We start from the raw sequence: 15,520 nt of genomic DNA, 5'->3' as shown, positions 1-15,520 counted from the left end.
TTTCACAATATAGGCTCATCCCAGATTCATAGATTCATAGACTTAAGGTCAGAAGGGACCATTATGGTCATCTAGTCTGACCTCCTGCACAACACAGGCCACAGAATCTCACCCACCCCCTCCTGTAACAAACCCCTAACCTATGTCTGAGTTATTGAAGTCCTCAAATTGTGGTTTAAAGGCCTCAAGGTGCAGAGAATCCTCCAGCAAGTGACCTGTGCCCCATGCTGCAGAGGAAGGCGAAAAACCTCCAGGGCCTCTGCCAATATTCCCTGGAGGAAAATTCCTTTCCGACCCCAAATATGGCAATCAGTTAAACCCTGAGTATGTGAGCAAGACTCACCAGCCAGCAGCCAGGAAAGAATTCTCTGTAGTAACTCAGATCCCACCCCATCTAACATCCCATCACAGACTATTGGGCCTATTTACCTGCTAATGATCAAAGATCAATTAATAGCCAAGATTAAGCTAAACCATCATCCCATCCCCTCCATAAACTTACCAAGCTTAGTCTTGAAGCCAGATATGTCTTTTGCCCCCACTACTCCCCTTGGAAGGCTGTTCCAGAACTTTACTTCTCTAATGGTTAGAAACCTTCATCTAATTTCAAGTCTAAACTTCCTAGTGTCCTATATCCATTTGCTCTTGTGCCCACATTGGTACTAAGCTTAAATAATTCCTCTCCCTCCTTGATATTTATCCCTCTGATATATTTATAAAAAGAGGAATCATATCGCCCCTCAGCCTTCTTTTGGTTAGGCTAAACAAGCCAAGCTCTTTCAGTCTCCTTTCATAGGACAGCTTTTCCATTCCTCAGATCATCCTAGTAGCCCTTCTCTGTACCTGTTCCAGTTTGAATTCATCCTTCTTAAACATGGGAGACCAGAACTGCACACAGTATTCCAGATGAGGTCTCACCAGTGCCTTGTATAAGGGTACTAACACCTCCTTATCTTTACTGGAAATACCTTGCCTAATGCATCCTAAAACTGCATTAGCTTTTTTTTTAACAGCCATATCACATTGGCAGCTTGTAGTCATCCTGCGATTAACCAATACTCCAAGGTCCTTCTCCTCCTCTGTTACTTCCAACTGATGTATCCCCAATTTATAACCAAAATTCTTGTTATTAATCCCTAAAGGCATGAGCTTGCACTTTTCACTATTAAATTTCATCCTATTACAATTACTCCAGTTTACAAGGTCATCCAGATCTTCCTTTATGACATCCTGGTCCTTCTCTGTGTTAGCAATACCTCCCAGCTTTGTGTCATCTGCAAACTTTATTAGCACATTCCCACTTTTTGTGCCAAGGTCAGTAATAAAAGATTAAATAAGATTGGTCCCAAAACTGATCCCTGAGGAACTCCGCTAGTAACCTCCTTCCAGCCTGACAGTTCACCTTTCAGTATGACCCATTATAGTCTCCCCTTTAACCAGTTCCTTATTCACCTTTCAATTTTCATATTGATCCCCATCTTTTCCAATTTAACTAATAATTCCCCATGTGGAACTGTATCAAATGCCTTACTGAAATCGAGGTAAATTAGATCCACTGCATTTCCTTTGCCTAAAAAAATCCGTTACCTTCTCAAAGAAGGTCAGGTTGGTTTGGCATGATCTACCTTTTGTAAAACCATGTTGTATTTTGTCCCAATTACCATTGACCTCAATGTCTTTAACTACGTTCTCCTTCAAAAATGTTTCCAAGACCTTGCATACTACAGATATTAAACTAACAGGCCTATAGTTACTCGGATCACATTTTTTCCCTTTTTTAAAAATAAGAACTATGTTAGCAATTCCCCAGTTGTACAGTACAACCCCTGAGTTTATTGTTTCATTAAAAATTCTTGCTAATAGGCTTGCAATTTCATGTGCCAGTTCCTTTAATATTCTTGGATGAAGATTATCTGGGCCCTCTGATTTAGTCCCATTAAGCTGTTCGAGTTTAGCTTCTACCTCGGATGTGGTAATATCTACCTCCATATCCTTATTGCCATTTGTCATCCTACCATTATCCCTAAGCTCCTCATTAGCCTCATTAAAGACTGAGACAAAGTATTTGTTTAGATATTGGGCCATGCCTAGATTATCCTTAACCTCCACTCCATCCTGAATGTGTAGCAGTTCCACTTCTTTCTTTCGTTTTCAGATTCTGGAACAAGCTCAAGTGCTCAGTTTATGAAGTATGTACATAAGCTATACTAAAGATAAACCCACAATAACTGTCTCCTGTTTGTGAGGGACCCCATGGAGCCAGTCTCTAGGAAACAGATAAATTCATGGTGGTTAAGTCCATTAGTGGCTATTAGTCAGGATAGATAAGGGATGGTATCCCTAGCTTCTGTCTGTCAGAGGGTGGAGATGGATGGAAGGAGAGAGATCACTTGATCATTACCTGTTAGGTTCACTCCTTCTGGGGCACCTGGCATTGGCCACTGATAGTAGACAGGAACTGGGCTGGATGGACCTTTAGTCTGACCCAGTATGGCTGTTCTTATGTTCTAACCTAAGTGAACCCAAAGTTATGGAGACAGATATGAGTCAAGGAAGCCAGCAGAGTATCAGAAACCTGGAAAAATCTCTGACTGGATGGGCGCAGGCATTTGGTCACAAGCTGAGGTGGTTCAAAAGTTTTGGATTTTTTTAAGCAGAATGTTTAAAGAAACAATAAAAACAATCAAACACAGCAAACAGCAAATATTTGGCCACATGCTTCTGAAACCCCAACCATGTTCAGGTTTTGGCACACTAATTTCAGCTTTTCAATTAAAAAACACAACAAATTTTGAAGGAAAGCAGACATTGTCTGTGATTTTTTCCTGCTTTTTAAAAACCCCTAGCTTGCGATCCAAAAAAAGTTTTGACGGAAAATATTTGTCCAACGCTTGTGATGAGCTTTAGTGCCTTTTAGCACTAGCTGATGCTGAGAACCAGTGATACCTTGTCAAGGGGACTTGAAAAGAAGTTCTCTCAAAACTGGATTTGTGCCAAAATGCAGAAGGTTTTAAAATGTTTATTTTTCCCGGGGGGGGGAGGGGGGGAGAGAGGGGCGCAAGTGAGGCAATTTGTCCCGGGCCCCACAGGGGCCCCCACGAGAATATAGTATTCTATAGTATTGCAACTTTTTTTTTAATGGAAGGGGCCCCTGAAATTGCTTTGCTCCAGGCCCCCTGAATCCTCTGGGTGGCCCTGCATAGGCTGCCTGAATATCATTGATCTTTCCGAGCCCCTGTTCCATACATTGCTGAAAACATGACTGTATAGGCAGCCCACGCAATCTTGATTTCTGATTTATTCATCACAATCCTTTTCCTTCTTACTGCTACTACTTCAGGACCGCAAGTTTGCAGCCTTGGATTTACTCTCAGGCATCACTTTATTTGCTTTTCAAAATCATCTTCAGAAACTGACAAAGCTCAAAAATGTGAGAACGTGGCACGATTTAGCTGGGTTGCTTTTGAACTGCTGAACAGAAACACCTTCAGTGACCAGCCTTTCTACCTCTCAAAGAATAGTCAGTGCCAATCTCAGTCTCCCCTGATGCTCTACACACATTTTTAAAAGGAAGTAAACCTTAGAGGATGGGGGATAAAAATCACATTTCCCAGGTTTCTGCTTTCCAAGGGATGGTCTGTATTCTCATCCGAGGCCAAGATGGATAAGGACAACCTGGCTTATACCATAGAGGCTGTGCCTCTTGAGATTTGGTCTGTACCCTCAGCAATCGGAATGAAATCAGCATGCTGCTGCTCACCAATACACACATTGTAAGTTCTCTCCACACACCTGGATAATTAGGTAATGTGAAAGGCAAACAACATGCAACACTAATGAACAAACCTCACCTCTTGTCCCAGGGCAATCCAATAGCCTCTGCGTTTTTGCTTTGTTCTCAGAAAGTGGTGTCAAGCAGCAAATAATGTTAGCCTCCCCACCCATGTGCCGAAGCTCCTGTGTAACTGGTAGCCCTAATGAGCACCGCTCCTTCCTTAAAGCAGGATAGGAAAAGATGTTTCCTGTGGTGGAAGAGGCAACCCCCACATTGGACCAGGGCAGGAAGGAGTTAATAGAATCTTCTGTAGGTAGGGGCTACTACCTGCCAGGAAGACCTCCAGCTGGTGGGAGGGAGCGGCCTTAGATGGAGACTGCCTTGATATATGGGGCTGAAGCAGAGAGGAACTAGGGTGTGGGCAGAGCAGGCCCGAGGCAGGAACCCTAGGAGCAGCCAAGCCTGGAGAGGAGAGAGCTTTATAGCACGAGCGTGAATTTTGTTGTTACATAGGGTGTGGACTGTGTAGAGGTCTGGAAAGATTCGCGCTCTCATTCTGCCCCAAAGCCTTGCACAGCAAAGGCAGGCTGAAGAAGTGGGGGTGTCAAGTAGAACTCTTGCTTTACGTTTATCCCAGAGAGTGAAGAACAGAACTGGGTGTTTGTCACTTCCCTTTCCCTAAACTTTAACTCTGAGCTCTGGGCTTAGAGAGGCAAATATGCTGAGAACAGACAAATACGAGGACCTGGGTAGGATTCATTTGAGAGCAAAGTCATCACAATTGCCTTTAGGCGGCCCTTGGACAGCTCCCCTGGATGATCTAAAAGCATCCTGTCAAAACATGAAACCTGCCAACTGCAGCTCTCCAAGCCAAGGTGCTGCTAATACACAAGCATCTGTTAAGAGAGCCTTGCTTGTGGCATTCACTCTGTGAGACTCATTCCAACCTGGACATTTTAATTGCTGCAACCATGCCCTATTTCCATACAGGGACCTTGCTTTCTACAAGGTATCACTCAGTACCGTCCAGGCGCACAAATTCCTCTTCATTGAGCTTCTGTCATATGAGACAGTCTGTACTGCTGGCCCACCTCACTATGAACTGGAGAAAGTGTGATACTATCTGCTACATCTCATTAGTCTAAGGACCGGCTATTAATTCAACAGGGCGAATGCACTGGGGTTGCCACAAGGCCTTATCCTTATTTCTTGCCCAGAATATGTTACAGTTACTCACCAGTCATTACGTGACTAATTTCAAATAAATCCTAGACACTGATAGTGAGCTTCCAAACTGAAACCCCATAAATCATGTATGAAAGACTTGCTGATCCTAGAGGGTGTAAAGGCTCTTGATTTGAGGCTTGCCAATACGAAGAGCTCTTCTTTTGACTAGAGGCATGAATTCCTAGGGTTTGTACTGACAAAAACTTGCCACAACATTTGTGTTTGAAGTAAAATTGCAATGATTATAGTGCAGACTCTTAATATCTTCGGACGTATGCTGGAGACACGTTGGCAGGGCTCCCTCCAGGGTTACATTTCCACCATCTTCTATTATAAACCACTACTTTTGCTCCCTACAATTTTGGCTTGATGAAGGACACGCAGCAGCATCCCCATACTCCCAGGGCAGCTAAATCCCTGGATGATGTCTGCTTTCCTTTCCCCGTCCCACAAGAGGTTGGTGGCCAGGTTCAGAACTGTCTGGACTCAGAGGTGGGCACCAGTTGGCTGAATGCACATGGTGGAATGGCCTTTGGAAGATGGGTTTATTAGCCCACTATGCTTGTAGCTCACACTGCTAACTGTAAGCCCTTGATGGGCAAGTTCCCATTTGAGCTATGGAAGAGGTCTCACCTATTCCCCACTTCTCTTCCCAAACAGAAACTGGCACACTTCAAGAGCATTCTCTGTGGTTGAGGACTTGACCTCAGCTAAGGATAGGGTGGGGTCAGTGATGGGAGAATGGAAGCAGCTGCCTCTGGAGACAGTTATGCAGATACATATGGCTGGGAGGCTCTGGTTTTCCTACTGACATGCAGCAGGAGCATAAAGGGCTCCATTATGCTGCAGGCTGAGATAACAGCTCTATCTCATCACTGCCAGCTTTGCAGAGCACCCTTGGTAATGCTCTCTGACAGCTATTTGTACAGTGCAACTCTGACCACTCCTTCCACTTTGTGCTCCACTTGTTCAGTGCAGAGGGTCTACCTTAAAGGCATAAAGAAACTCTTGCATTTCTTTCAGCTCTGGTACTACTCTTTGCATTTTTAAAATGTGCCCATGGTTGTTGACTCCGTGCTTTTAGGGAAATGCCACTCTTGCCTCAGTAACCACAGAGGGTCTCCATAGGCAGCAAGGGTGGTATATTTCTGGGGACAGCATGAGCAGAGATGCTTCCTGAATGTGGAAATGGGCACATTGGCTAGCAGCATGTAGGGTGGGGCCAGTGCTCTGCTTTCCTACTTATCACATTGTAGGGAGATGGACATAGAAGGGGCACTGAGAGCTACTTACTGGATACAGGTCAGAGGACAGGGCTTTAACTGCACCTGCCTTTAAAAACAAAGAAATAATTTAGTTCTGATAATACCATAATACCCCTAGGCCTAAAACCTATTTACACAGATTAGTAGAATTACCCCCATTTTACAGTGGGGAAACTGAGGCACAGGGGAGTGACGTGATTGACCCTCAGTCACCCAGCAGGCCAGTGGCCAAGCTGCGTACAGAACCCAGCTCTGCTGCGTACCACTCGTGTTCTATTCACTAGGCCACTGGTTTTCAAACTGCATGTGCCCTACTTTGTAGGGGGCCCACATGGTTATCAGGGTGAGGTGCTACAGCCAGCCAGTGGGCAAAGCAGCAGCAGGGAGTCCTTAGTGATCAGGGAGGGTGAGGACACATCCCTGATCAGGCCCATCCTTCTGCCCCTCTCCCTTCTCCACTCCCTAACTGCTGCCCCTCTCCCTGCCATATTTTAAACCCACCAGAGCCTGTGGGGGCATTAGGTTTTGGGCTGGGAGGGAGTGCCAGGAGTCCCGCTATGCTCTGCCATGGGTTCCTCTGGGATGGAGCCAGCTGGGTCCTGCTGCCACCCCAGGCAAGAGCTGCTGGCTTGCCTCAGTGAGTCATTTTCTGCCCCAGATGGGCAGGAGTTGTTGGGCAGTTACATGACTCCCATGGAGAAGTGGGGTGCAGAAAAAACAGTTTGGGAACCTCTGCACTGGACCACACTACCTCCATTAAATGAAGAGCTAGTCAGGCCAGAAATGAACAAACATCAAAATGGAAATACCAGGAGCAAACCTTGCCCTGTGCTATGCAGTTACTGGGAGGGTGGGGGAGAAGGAAGATGCTCCTCTTTCCCTTCTCTGAGCACTTACCCAACACCAAAACATGATTCAGTTCGAGCATCCAACAGAGAACTAGGCTTTGCTAGCACATATGGTGCATTTCCGTGGCCTGGAGCAACAGCCTTCAGCCCCAAGGGGGATGTAACTGCACATTTCACACTATAACTTGTGTAGAACAGCACTAAGGAGAGCCCCATCGATGCATCTCTCCTCCTCGCTCTCTCCTCCCGAGCCATCCTGTCCCACTCTACCTTCAGAAGGAGCCCATGGAATTATTCTTGCATCTCATGCTGTGAGGGCAGGGAGAAGACAACAACAGCATTGCTACTTAGTTATGCTCCTGGAGTCTTCCAGATACTCTACCTTGTTTTCAGAAACAGCCAGCTTGGAGCAGTCTTACCCACAATAGCATTGAGAGATTGCAGGTGCCATTGCTCCTGCTTATGTTGTATTTCATGAGTTTGGCATGGACTTAAGCCCACACTAAAAACCTACCTTCTCAGTGCATTCCAGCCTCCACAGTTAGATTTCACTTTTTGCTCATTTTTCATGTCAGATTTCTTCCACCTCATTTTTCTTTCACTGGATGTTTTATTAAAATTGGAATAAGCACCTTCATGATGTTCAGAGTGTACCAGCCAATTTGCTTCAGGTCCTGGAATTAAGAACCTCAATCAACAATGAGAGTGTATCTAATGCAGATTGGGTTTTTTACTAAATTGACTTACTGCCATCTTTCACAATCCATGACTAAGCAGTCATGTGTATATGATTGGTTCCAAAGCTGGAAAAGTATTCTAGTTATAGCATATAGAACACACAAATTCCCTGGGATTTAGGAAGTGCTGAGCATTGGCCAACCTTTGCCCTTTCCAAGTCAAACAGGAGTTTCATCACTGACATTTGAAAGGGGTCAGTTAGGACAAACACTCCACTCTCTTTTTGCCTGTATCATTACCTAATTTAGAATGCAAACAAACATTTCAGGGGTCAGAACCATACCTTATTTTGGGACAGATTTTCAGAAAGGTTTGAGATGAATTTGCAATGCCTGGATTTTGATGCATGCATCCAAACTGGGATTTGTATGTACATGTCTGCACAGCTCTGGGTTGTTGCATGTCCATTGGATCTTGATTGTATTTTTTAAAAATCCAGTCTTGTCTCTGAAGTGCCGTACACACCTGATACTGCAGAAATGTTAAAGTATTAATACCCCTACTCAGAGTCAGTCAATGTTTAACACTGTTCTAAACAGTGCTGTCTCAGTCTGTGAAAGCCCCATGCGTTTTAGTTCACCATGCACTCCATGGTGTACTTCTTTCCAGAGTGGAAGGCAAATGACAAACTCCTACTGCAATACTTAATCTTTCAGTCAAGCAAGCAAACTCTGGGTGGGGAAGGATGGAAATGTCGGTTATTAGAAAAATTTAAAAAGAAATAGAAAAGAAACAAACAGCAGAAGAATTAGGCTGCATAGTCAACCTTTAACATTGGTTATCTGGAAACTGACAGGGGACTCAGCTGTTCCCAAGTATCCACTTGAGGAACTTTCTGCACTTGTACCTCCCTCTTCCATGTACCAGCTCCCTTCTTTCCCAGTCACCACATAGTCACAATGGAAGTTAGAGAACAAAAAGTCACTGTACATATGAACAATAAAAACGCAGCTGTCTCAGGCCAAGAGTGCTAAGATCCTTATGAACCACTGTTGTTGGTCAGGGAATGGAAAGGAAAGCGCACAGCACACTTCTAGCCCTAAACTCAAATGCACTGTTTACAACTGCTGTCTGGAATTTCTTTGCTCCAATTCCATTCTATGCCCTCTCCAATCCGGCTTCCACTTCTTAAATTCTCCACTGAAACTGCTCTGCCAATGTCTCTAATGATTCTTTCTTAGCCAAAGCTCAGAACTAGTACTTTGTCCTCATCCTCCTTGACCCGTCAGATACTTTGGACATTGCTGGCCACACATCCTGAATTTTTCCCTCCTTTGACTTCTGTGACTGTCCACTCCTGGTTTTCCAGCATGTTCTTTGGAGGCCCCTCCAACTTTCTGATAGAGCTCCCCTTCTCTTCTCCCTCTATACCTTCTCTTTGGGTAATCTCATCTGCAAACACAAACTACCATTCTCTAGGCTGACAGCTCACAGATCTACCTCTACTCCAGATCTGTCTCCTTCTGTCCAACCTAAAATCTCAGCCTGTCTCTGACACCTTTGGCCATTGGCTCCAGCTCTACATGGCTAAAACAGAGTTCTTAATCTTTCTCCCCAGCCTCTTGATCCCAATGGCTAGCTAACAACACAATTCTACCTGTCACTAAGACCCATAACCTGGGCGCTACTTCAACTGGGTGTCTCTCTAGGTCCTCACATCCAGGCTATGCACAAATCTTAGTGATGTTATGCAGAAAGAATCACAAGATACAGGTCTTTCCTAACCATTTACATAGCTAAAACTTGTCCAGGCGCTCATCCTCTTGATTACTTCAACTTTCTTCTCTCTGGCCCTAACAAATGCAATCTTGCCCCACTCGTATCTGTTCAGATAGTTTTCCTAACCCATTGCTTTGACCATATCACCTCTCTTTCACGTTTTTATTGATGGACCCCCCCCCCGCCTTTCTCTATTGCATTAAACATAAGCAACTTGCCTTCACTTTCAAGGCTGCTCAGGGACTATCTGGACCTATCATATCTCATTCAATATTGAGATGTCAACTCTTGCCTCCAGTGTCCACTTGTTACATTTTTAAACAGTAACTTTCACGCTTTCTCCTCATACATAAGAGGGGCTGACTGTAAACATCTGTGAAGCTACTTTAATTATCCTCCTTCAGAAACCCTCAATATTTTCCTCTGCTGTGATGCCTACAGAAAACTTGAGGGTTAGGCTACTGGTGAGCTGAGACCACTGCCCATCCTGCTGGCCAATATTGTCTCATTGTTTCCTTATATTCCCTCATCAGCTATCTCATCATGTACCCTGATTGGATGCTCTCAGGGGCACAGGCCATCTTTTTGTTCTGTGCTTGTACTCAACAAGGTCCTCAGCCATGACTAAGGCTATACTAAACATTTTAATGCAGAAAAGGCATTAAAGGTGATATGCTCCCTTCTAATGAGCAGAGATAAGAACAACTCCCAGTAAACTGGATGTGAGACAAAGGAAGGATAAGACAAGAGAGTCTATGCAGTGTGTTCTCATTCACATTCCTTTTGGCTGAGTAGGGGTAAAGCATGAGGCTTTGGCACAACTCCCAATATTCCCAATTTCTGAGCAGCTTCAAACATAAAATAACTGAACCAACCTGCTAGGAAAATGTTTCTTTCCTGCAAACACAGAATTTCCCCTGATAAGTGAGTTATGAACTGTACAGACAAACATTGTACGTGGCTCAAAAAACGGATAGCTAAGAAGTGACATGATACAAAGGGTGAGGAAGGGAAGTCAAATATATACAATTTTTAGAAAGATTTGCATTTTAAGACAAGTTATGAGTGTTTATCAACCCCTTCAGCCATTCATGCCACCACTGGTTTATAGGTATCATAGCAGACGTGAGTCTCATGGAGAGATTTGAAGGTAGTGGCTTTGTGGATCAGTTCAGAGGGAATTGATGCATAAGGAGCAGCACAGAAGACAGTTTGTTTCATGTTTGTACATGAAGTTAAGAAATGAGCCAAAGCAGCAAAAGTCAGATGGTGAAAGTGAGGAATGCATAGTGGAGATAGAGTTGCAATGGACATTTCAGCTGCTTTGCCTCACCTTAACACTTGATACTGATATGGAGGGAGCCAGTGGAGTGGCTCAAATGGTGGTGCTGAACAGGAGCAGAAAAAATGTTATACAGATGTGATGATCTGAGGTATAAAGATTTGAGCTGTCACATTCATGAATAAGGCTATGATTTTTTCATGGATGTCATGGAAATCATGGAACCTGTGACTTCTAATGACCTCTGTGAATTCAGCCCTGTTGGCTGGGTGCTGCAGGTGGCAGGGGGACCCAGCAGCTCCCAGTGGCTGCAGGAGCTGAGCCCCCCTGTAGCCTTCAGCTGCCACGGGCAGCGATGGCCCCCTCAGAGCTGCTGCAGCTGATGCAGATTGTGGGTCCCCCTGAAGCTCTTGGCTGCCAGCGGGCGAGGGGCCTGGGAGCTCTGAGCCGCTGATGGTGGCAGGGCCTCCAGAGTTCCAAGCCACCACAAGACATGGGATCCTTCAAAGCTCCCTTCAGGCGGTGGGGAACCCCCGAGCTCAAAAGCAGCCCCCACAGCTGCCCAACCTCTGCAGGTGGTGTGGGGACCCCACAGCTGAACTCCCCATTTTGTTAGGGATATTTTTAGTAAAAGTCAGAGACAGGTCACGTGCTTCCATGAATTTTTCTTTATTGCCCATGACCTGTCTGACTTTTACTAAAAATATCTCTGTCAAAATCTTAGCCTTATTCATGAGTGGGACACGTAGCTCTTCCCAAACAAGTGCTGATAAAACTCTATACCACACCAGCATACAGAGGCCACGTACGTAATAGCAAAAACTCAAAGTGACCTACACATTCATGATTTTAGTGTCCAGTTCAGAGGCTAGAAGCGAGTGGTAGCCCCATCAGGTCCCTTATCAATAGCACAAACCTCTGCAGATCAGATCTTCAGCATCTCAGTGGTAGAGGACTGAATAAACTACCTGTCCTTGTCTTTGGCCAGGAACGAAAACTGTACAACTGGAAGGAAACATGGCAGCCTTTAGAAACTGCTCAGAGGTTTGCGATCATTGGAGACACCACGAGACAAATTATCAAGTCAAGTAAGGCAGTCAAAAATTGATCAATTAGTTGTAGAACTGGAGCAGAATTTGTCCAGGGATTAAGCCAGATCCACTTCCTTGCTGGGAAAATGAGCATGATGGCATACTTACCAGAGTTTTGTACCTGGATCTTGGTCAGTGCTCCATTGTTTGCAATAATGGCAATGTGATATACCCAAAGCCCTACAAGCTCTCCTCTTGTGGCTGAAAGGGAGAAAAAACGGGTACGTCTACACTACAGGGTAATTTCGAATTAACTTAAACCGGTTTTATAAAACAGATATTATAAAGTCGATTGCACGTGTCCACACTAGGCACATTAATTCGGCGGTGTGCGTCCATGGTCCAAGGCTTGCATCGATTTCTGGAGTGTTGCACTGTGGGTAGCTATTCCGTAGCTATCCCATAGTTCCCACAGTCTCCCCTGCCCCTTTGAATTCTGGGTTGAGATCCCAGTGCTGATGGGGCAAAAATCATTGTCGCGGGTGGTTCTGGGTACAGCCTCACCCCTCCCTTCCTGAAAGCAGCAGACAACCATTTCGCGCCTTTTTTCCTGGGTGAACTGAAAGCAAATGCCATAGCACAGCAAGCATGGACCCTGCTCAGATCAATAGCGCAATCGTGGACGTTGTAAACATCTCGCGCATTCTTGTGCAGTCTACGGTGAACCATGAACTGCAAAGGCAGGCGAGGAGGAGGCAGCTACGGCAGCACGGCGACGAGAGTGATGAGGACATGGACACTGAATTCTCCCTAACCGCGAGCCCCTGCGCTTTGGAGCTCCTGCTAGTAATGGGGGAGGTTCTACCCATTGAACGCCGATTTTGGGCCCGGGAAACAAGCACAGACTGGTGGGACTGCATAGTTTTGTAGGTGTGGGACGACTGGCAGTGGTTGCGAAACTTTCGCATCCGTAAGAGCACTTTCTTTGAACTTTGTGACTTGCTCTTCCCTGCCCTGAAAGGCCATAATACCAAGATGAGAGCAGCCCTCACAGTGGAGAAGCGAGAGGCAATAGCCCTCTGGAAGCTTGCAATGACAGACAGCTACCGGTCAGTCGGGAATCAATTTGGAGTGGGAAAATCTACTGTGGGGGCTGCTGTGCTGCAAGTAGCCAAAGCAATCATTAAGCTGCTGCTACGAAAGGTTGTGACTCTGGGAAACGTGCAGGTCATAGTGGATGGCTTTGCTGCAATGGGATTCCCTAACTGTGAGGGGGTGATAGATGGAACCCATATCCCTATCTTAGCACCGGAGCACCAGGGCACCCAGTACATAAACCGCAAGGGGTACTTTTCAATGGTGCTGCAAGCACTGGTGGATCACAAGGGACGTTTCACCAATATCCAAGCGGGATGGCCAGGAAGGGTTCATGACGCTCACGTCTTTAGAAGCACTGTTCTGTTTAAACGGCTGCAGCAAGGGACTTACTTCCCAGACCAGAAAGTAACAGTTGGGGATGTTGAAATGCCTGTCGTTATCCTGGGTGACCCAGCTTACCCCTTGATGCCATGGCTCATGAAGCCATACACAGGCAGCCTGGACAGTGGTCAGGAGCTGTTCAACTACAGGCTGAGCAAGTGTAGGATGGTGGTAGAATGTACATTTGGCCGTTTAAAAGCCCGCTGGCGAACGTTACTCACTCGCTCAGACCTCAGCCAAACCAATGTCCCTTTTGTTATTGCTGCTTGCTGTGTGCTCCACAATCTTTGTGAAAGTAAGGGGGAGACCTTTATGGTGGGGTGGGAGGCTGAGGCAAATCACTTGGCCGCTGATTACGCGCAGCCAGACACCAGGGCCATTAGAAGAGCTCACCAGGAAGTGGTGTGCATCAGAGAAGCTTTGAAAATGAGTTTCATCACGGGCCAAGGTATGGTGTGACTGCTGTGTTTGTTTCCCCTTGATCAATCCCCCTCTTGATTGACTCATTCCGTGTAAGCAACCCACCTTCCCACTTCGATTACAGCTTGTTTAAGAAAATAAAGTCACTCTCATTTTAAAATCATGTATTCTTTATTAAGTCATTATAAAAAGAGGGAGAGAACTGACAAGGTAGCCCGGGTGTGGTTTGGGAGGAGGATAGGAGGGAAGGAAAAGGCTGCTGTGTTTGTTTCCCCTTCATGAACCTCCCTCCTTTATTGACTCCTCCTGTAAGCAACCCACCCTCCCCCTTTGATTACAGCTTGCTTATGGAAATAAAGTTACTATTGTTTAAAAAGCATGTATTCTTTATTAAAAGTCATTCCCTGTAAGCAACCCTCCCTCCCCCTTCATTTAAAAAGCACGTAATTATAAAAAGAGGAAGAGAAATAACAAGGTATCTCGGGAGTGGTTTGGGAGGAGGATAGGAGGGAAGGAAAAGGCCATTAAGCACATTTCATTGTAATGACAGCCTTTTGGTTGGACTGTCCACGGGGGTGGAGTGGGCTGGTGCACAAAGCCTTCCCCCACGCGTTCTTACACATCTGGGTGAGGAAGACATGGAACATGGTGAGTACTGAGGGTGGTTAAACATGGGCTGCAGCAGCACTCTGTGAGCCCGCTGCTCCTCCTGAAGATCCACCAGACGTCGGAAGATGTCAGTTTGATCACGCAGCAGCTCCAGCGTTGCATCCCGCCACCGCTGATCTTCCTGCCTACACCTCTCATCTCGAGCATCTCTCCTATCCTCACGTTCTTCCCCCCTATCCTCACATTTGTCCCTCCTGTCCTCATGTTCACTGGCCTCTTTCCTGTACTTTGCTACCACGTCCTTCCACTCCCTCAGATGAGCTCCTTCATTGCGGGTTACTTCCATGATTTCTGAGAACATTTCATCTCGTGTCCTCTTCTTCCTCCGCCTTATCTGAGCTAGCCTTCGGGATGGAGTAGAGAGGCTTGAAAAATGTGCAGCCGCATGAGTGGGGGAAAATAGTGATAGAGGGATTATAAAAGATACATTTCACAGAACAATGGTTATACTCTTTCACAGTGAACAACACTATTCACCTTACATAGCACATGTGATTTCACTACAAGGTTACATTTGGATTCTTTTAGTATTGAGTGCCTGCGGCTCTGGTGTAACAGATCAACACAGACGCAGGTCCGGGCATCACAATTCAGCTTGCATGCTGTAATGGTAAGGCATAGCTTCTACCTTTGCTGCTTCTTTCCTCTTAACAAGGAGCAGCAGACGCCAACCCCTCCCCTCCCCAATCCAATTCTCTAGAATTGCTTTACCCCTCCCCCCACCGCATGGCTGGTATCATGGAAGATCACTGCTAATCACCCCCCCTTCTTCTCCCCCCCCCCCACACTGCGTGGCTGGTAGCTGGGAAGATTCCTGCTGGCCAAACGCTAAAAAGCTCAGCGCTATCCTTTCTCCCCTCCCCCATCACTCTGTCCCTTACTTAAATTCCTTAATTTCAACCAGGTTACCATGAACGATATCACTCTGCTGAGGATAACAGAGCGAGATAAAGAATGGATGTTGCTTGAATGCCTGCAATCACCGGGACCATATGCAGCTAGGCTTTGTCGTGCAATGATACCCGATTACTTGCTACATGCATGGCGTGGTAAAGTGTCCTACCATG

The sequence above is a fragment of the Gopherus evgoodei genome, chromosome 9 (assembly GCF_007399415.2).
Source record: "Gopherus evgoodei ecotype Sinaloan lineage chromosome 9, rGopEvg1_v1.p, whole genome shotgun sequence".
In the NCBI taxonomy this organism is placed as follows: domain Eukaryota; kingdom Metazoa; phylum Chordata; order Testudines; family Testudinidae; genus Gopherus; species Gopherus evgoodei.
The sequence above is the reverse complement of the archived record's forward strand: the minus strand, read 5'-3'. Positions refer to the sequence as shown.